The sequence below is a fragment of the Sminthopsis crassicaudata genome, chromosome 1, assembly GCF_048593235.1.
Source record: "Sminthopsis crassicaudata isolate SCR6 chromosome 1, ASM4859323v1, whole genome shotgun sequence".
Classification (NCBI taxonomy): domain Eukaryota; kingdom Metazoa; phylum Chordata; class Mammalia; order Dasyuromorphia; family Dasyuridae; genus Sminthopsis; species Sminthopsis crassicaudata.
In genome coordinates this window covers 335,351,161-335,358,083 of record NC_133617.1, presented here as the reverse complement: position 1 = coordinate 335,358,083, position 6,923 = coordinate 335,351,161, and positions in this window count along the sequence as shown.

Sequence of the window (6,923 nt, the reverse complement as noted above, 5' to 3'; positions counted from 1 at the left end):
CAATGAAAGGTTAAATAATTTTCCTTTGGACACATGGCTATTACATATTAGCAGCAGACCTTGAACCTAAGTGTTCCTCTTGGCTCAAAGGACCAATATTCTATCCATTCTGCTTTATTGTGCTTTCATGTGCTAGATATACAGAATTTTCCTTTCCATTTCAACCAAAAAAAAAAAACTGAAACAGAAAAATTATTAAAAAAACATATCCAAGGCTTCACAGTTCATAAGTGTTACAACCAGGATTTGAAACCAGATCATTTGGCTCTAAATCAAGGCATTTTCCAAGTACATCAGATACACCACAATTCTGTTCCTTCTCTTCTATTTCCATACATGAAAATGACTTCTCAGAAAAGGCTAATCTAACAAGAAGAGAGATTGGTATTGGACCTGGTATTTCACTAATTTAGGGAATTCCTAGCTGAGGAAACTCCTTCTGCCAAAAAAAGGAGTCGTCACCTCTACCAAAAACAGTTTTTAGAGTCAGAGCATTGAGAGGTTAAGTAACTTGTTAAAGAACACATAGCCACTATGTATCAGATATAGCACTTGAATTCATATTTTCCTGGCCTTGAAGCCAATTCTGTAGCTACCAGTTTGTAACTATTAATTTTTCTTATAGTTGCTAAAATACAAATGTAAATGTTTATTAAACCTTGGATGGTTTTGAGAGAACTTTTCTTTCCCATATTTATTGGATTGTCCAAGTCCAAATATCAGACAAAGGAGTCTAACAGAAATCTCTTTAGGATATTAAGATGAAAATATCAATACAAAAATGGTTTTCTTTAGGATTTCTGATTCTTTATCTTCCAAGTTTGAAGGCGTCACAAAAAGATCTAAATCGTTTTGTTTATTTATGGCTGACACTTTGGATGAAAGATAGTCACAGACAGACAAAGAAATAACTCACTTTGTCTGGATGAAAGAGCCTTTACCTGGCTTCAGTAAAAACAAGGCTAACCCCTAGGACTGACTATGAAGCCAACTATGAGGTGTGACTGCAAATTTACCAGCACACTTAGACCTTTTCCTCTGACACAACATCTCCGTCACTTGCCTGCTACTGGACCTGAAATTCCTAATGTAACAACCCCTTTTTTGGCTGAGGATTTTGTATCTCTGGAGATCTTCATTGACGTATGTATTACATATGGGAGCATTTTTTTAAATGCCAATTTGTTTATTAGACCACTTTGCTGATGATATGAAAAGTGGGCAGAAAGCTGTGGGATGATAAAACAGAATAGATAAATTTTGTTGGAAGTTGATTAGAAAGGGAGGCAGTGAAAGAAGAAATAATATTAGAAGAAAAGTCCTATACACTGGTTGCTGTAATTTCAGGAATGCCATGTATGATTGTACATATGTTTAAAAGAGTTGAGAGTCCTAAAAAAATCAGTGCTCCATGCTAAGACACAGTTTGCCTTGGGACAGGGGTGAGTTTGCCTAGTGGACATGTGAGATGCTGAAGAAAAGCTGTCCATGATACATTTTACTTGTATCTGGCCCCCGAAAGTAATCATGCATTTTCTTAAATTGTCCATAGAAAAGCCAAATGCCTCTCTTGGTCACTACAGTATTAGATAAATATAAAATTTTAGTTCTAAAAATTCACAGTTATAACCTGGCTGGTAACAATGTAGCTTATTTTAGTACATCACAGAGAAGACTGGTTAGATAGTAATTACAGTATGTGATCAACTTTTAAGACCAAATCATAACTAGAAAAAGAAAACTGTCTCATTTTTGAAAAACCATTTAACATTTCAGTCATTTTAGCCCACTCCCTTTATGTTTAGAGAGTTATAAAATTGACCAATAAATGCTTTTTTCTCAGAATATTATGAGTCTAATTACTTCTAGTTATTTTTATTTTAAATGCAAATGTTTTATCTCAGAACTATGAAAAGGGAGTGGGGAAACAAGCTATGAAGAAACATTTGGATTATAACACTTTGTTAGCATTTCTTGAAGATAAAATAAAATTTCTACAATGTTTCCAAACCAAAAACAGCACTTCTTTTTAAATCTGATTTAACTTTTACAATAAAATATTTGTGAAGCATTTTTGGGTCCAATTTTCACTAGCTCTCCTGACACTAAGTTTGTTCACTGAGGTACACCTCAATCACCTCAAATACATCACTGGTGATGGCTGAGTTGGAGCATATCTCAAACTGTAACCAAATAACTGAGACATTAGGACTCCTAAAGGAGCTAAGAAGAAAGATCATATCAGGAATGATGGACTATTTTTGGATGTTTCAGATTGAAGTAGCACAACCTAGAGAATAAGCTAAATACCTTATCTTCATTCTCCTACTTGTTCTTCCTATCTGAGACATGATAGAGCGTTTGGGACTGCTTTGGAAGAATGATGAAGGAAATGTTAAAGTTATTCCCACATCTTCTTGGAAGAGTAACAGACAGCATCTGAGCACTCTCCTTCCTGATGACCTGGTAAGAAAAACTATTTCATTAGGACGCAAATAATATTTTCCATTGAGAAACTAATGTCATGCAATCAACAGGTACTTATTATATGCTTACTCTATACGAGAAACTGCAGCAGTACTGGGGATCATAGAAAAATTAAACATTTTGATATAGCAAGAATCTTATATTCTAATAGATTTTGACATCTATAAGTAAAAGAATATACAAAATAAATTCAAGGTAATTTCAGTAAGGAATTGGTAAGATCCAGAATATTCTTTGTAGGAGGCAGCATCTGAGCTGAACTTGGAAAGGAAGCTAGGAATTCTATGAGAGAAAGATGAAGAGGGAGGGCATTCCAGGTATAGATTACAGTCTGTGTAAAAGTATAGAAAGGAAAGATGGAATGTCTGCATTAAATGTGTTGTTGTTCTTCAGTTGTTTGAGTCTTTATGACTCCATCTGAGATTTCCTTGGCAAATTTCCCAGAATGGTTTGCCATTTCTTTCTCCAGCTCATTTTACAGATGAGAAAACTAAGGTAAATAAGATTAAGTGACTTGACCAGGTTCACACTGTTAATTACATGTCTGATTCCAGGTTTGAACTCAAGAAAATGAGTCTTCCTGATTCTTGGTATGGCACTTTATCTACTATGGCATCACCTGGCCATCCCAAATTAAATATAGATGCAACATGAAAAAGTCAAAGGAGAAATGTCTTGCTCATTAATTTGATACTAGATTAAGCCAAATGTGTCCAGCACATTAAGTGTCTGTGCTCAAATTCTATACCTTTGCTCATGTTATCTCCTCCTCCTCACCCTTTTCCTACACTGACTGCCCTTCCCATGCCTACTTTTCCTTATCCAAGTAATCTTACATTTTGTTCTTACCTCAAGGTCTACTCCTAGATTTTTATTCTCCTAAAAGCTTTTTTTAGACTTACCCTATTCTTATATTGTCTTTTTGTTATTGCTTTATTTTTTCCTGAGCATAGGCTTAAGACTTGTCTATAATCTGACCTCAGTATGTTGTGCCCATTTTATTAAACATTACTTCACAAAATTTCTCTAATGATTTCATGTGAGTGCTCATTTGTTGGCACGGAAACAAGGGGATGCAGATAGGAGTTAGCCTGTATAACTTCTAAGCTTCCTTCTGGCTCAGAGACTCTTTGATTCTTTAAGTTTTGTTTCCTCAGCCTGTAAACTTAAAGACAGGGACCTGGTCTTCTATTATTGCTTAGAATAGTCATATTTTTTATTTTTATAGCTTTTTATTTTTTAAATATATGCAAAGATAGTTTTCAACATCCACCCTTGTAAAACCTTATAGAACAGTCATATTACATATATACATATATATGCATATATATATTCATTAATTCACAATTCATTAAAGATTTGTTTAGTGAAAAAGATCCTTTTTCTGGCAGAAAATTGTCAGAGGACATATATAAGCAGAGGGCAGACTGCTGGACCTGAAATCAGGAAGACCCAAGTTTGAATTTGGCTTCAAATATTTTCTAACTATGTGATTCTGAACAAGTCATTTATTCTGTCTCCCTCAGTTTACTCATTTGTAAAATCGGGATACTAGTAGCACTAGCTTCCAAGGGTTGTTGTCAGAATTCAAAAAAGTAATGTTTGTAAAGTGCTTAATACATTGTTCATTTAGAAAAAATCTTCCTTTTTTCTCATGGGAATGATTGAATTTCTTAGTAAAACAAATAGAATGTATACAAAGTAAAAAAATACAGAGCATGAGAGGTGTAAGCTTAGCACAAATATGTAATGGATATGCTTTTTTAAAAAATCATGTATAGCTAGCTAGTTCTGATTGCAAAAAATGTATTCTCTTTGTTAATTATTCCACTAAAATTATACAAACTGCATTTAATATTTGAAAATTATATTTAAGAGGAGAAAGGAGTAGTCTTGTGTGGCCTGATAGTATCATCAGTGTTGGCAAATACGACAAAGGAAACCCAGCTGTGTTTGGGAGAAAACAGGGAGAATGTCCAGTTGTAAAATAATGAAAAGGCTGATTTTTTTTTCTAAAATCACTAGCAAGGAATCCTGGTGCACGTGCACTTTCCTTGGGGACTGCAATGAGATTTGGCTGACATGATGATAACTGGTCAGAGGGGAAAAGAGATTCGCCAAAATCTCAATGAACTCCAGATCTGAGTCTGTTCTAGTGTTTTGCCCTTATCTTGGAATCTTTCTTCTCCCTCATGTCTCATATCTAATAACTTACAGAGTCCTGTTGATTCTACCCTCAGTATCCTAGGCATCTACCACCTCCTTTCTAGTTCCCCAGGATATGTAGGAGTTTGCTGACAGGATTTCTTTCTTGGGAATCCTGCCTTGAACCTGAGCCACTCTCTCATTGATTGACCAACTGTGGGTTCCAGGCCAATCCCCATCCTGGTCCTGATTGACTCAGAATGAATGTAAATGGCAATCGGTTCTGATTTGGCCAAAGACCCTGAGCGTCTTCCCCTCCAAGATTCGTTTATTTATTTATTGAACTAGGTAAAGGAGTCTAATTATGGAATGGGTGTGGCCTCAGTCAAAATGGGACTTGTTAAGGATTTTAACTTAAAAATTCAGTCATCTTGATCTATACCTGGCCATTGGACCCAGATGACTCTGGAAGGAAAAGTGAGAAAGTAGACCTTGCACAGCCCTCCCTCACTTAAATCAAATTCACTTGCATGTTATGGCATCACCTCCCTGATATCATGATCTTTTTCAAGAATGAAGGACAAATAAGTTCTTCCCACTTGGAATAGACATTCATCTCTTAATGGTTCTCTTCTATTCTGATACAGGATACACAGTAATTTTAAAATTAATCTATTCTTCAAGTCACTTTTTTCTGATTTTGAAAAAAATTCTTGAATTTCATTATTCAATAAACAATGTCAAAGTGTTATAATGGAAAGAGTTCTGAATTAAAATCTAAGTACCTGCCTTAATACAATCATTCTTCTGCTACTTGTTTGCCCTTAAACACCTAAATTCTGAGGGCCTATATTTCCTAAATCATATAATCAGAATGCTAAACTTAATGAGTCTCAAAGTGTTCCCTCAATTTATTGCTTTTAATTCTACATGTATCCCATTCTTCACAGGCCAGTCAGTTATATTCCTTCTGCGCAAATTTGTTAGTCACTCCACTATTCAGTAACCTTCAGTAGCATCCTATGACTTAGTGACTAAATTTTCAGTACTTTTGAATGTATTTCAAAGGCCTCTGGAACCACCTTTTAGCCTTCTCCCTCTTCCATAAAATTTATGCTCCTATCAAAGATGACATTCTGTTACTATAAATTCCCAGCACTTTACTCTCTCTTATCCTTTGCTAATATTAGACCTGCATTAGCCTTTCCAATTCCTTTCCTTAGTAAAGTCCTACACATCCCTTAAAGCCAAATTCAAATACTATTGACTCTAGAAAAGCTTCTCTGATGCCCTCAGTTGATAAAGGTCCTCCCGCTGTCTGATCTCACCTAACACTTCTTTTCACTTTTCTTCTTTTAAAATTGATTTTATTTTTAATTTATGGAATAAAACAAGGATTTTTATTACATGGTATAATAAATAAACAAACAAACAAACAAATAAATAAACAAATAAATAAACAAATAAATAAATAAATGAAATTGAATATCTATTTTGTGTAACTATTTCTTTTAACTATATAATAAAGCTGGCATAATTTTTTTCTCTTTATTTCTTCCTTCCCCCATCTCCATCATAGAGATGGCTACCAGATCACCTTTCTTGCTCATTTATTTTTATTGCATTATTTATCCATGTGTTCTATTTTCCTAATAAATATCAAGTCTCATGAAGAAACTATATCTTACCAACACTTTAAATAAATACAAATAATAAATATAAATAAAACAAACAATAAGACAAATAAATAAATATAACAAAAAATAACAAGATTTGGAGTGGAACACCTTGGTCTGTCATATGCTTATGTGATTTGGAGCAAGTTACACAAAGCTCTGTGACATTCAATTTCCTCATCTATATCTTCTCTACATTTTCCATAGAGAAGTTGTGAGGAATAAATTAATTATGAAAATAATTGTGTAAATTGTATAATGCTATGTAAATGTGAGTTATTGCTGTAATTGGCTTGCTGTTGCTCAGTTACTTCAGTTTCCTCTTTATGCTAACAATGTATGCCATAATCATACTATTCCCTCAAATGATTTCCTCAGTAAGGAGATTGTCCTCAATCAGTTGTATTGGAATTTTTAAGGCAATAGTTTGCCTTTTTTTTTCAAAGATATATCTTCCACTCCAATACATTAAAAGATAAGCCTACAATGATTCTTTTAAGAGCCAGAGTTTTGAAAGTTTAAATTTTGCTTCATGACCTTTCCGCTATTTGCTAACTATATTTATGACTTTCCTCAAGAAGTTTTAGGAATATTTAAACAAATCCTTACCAAATC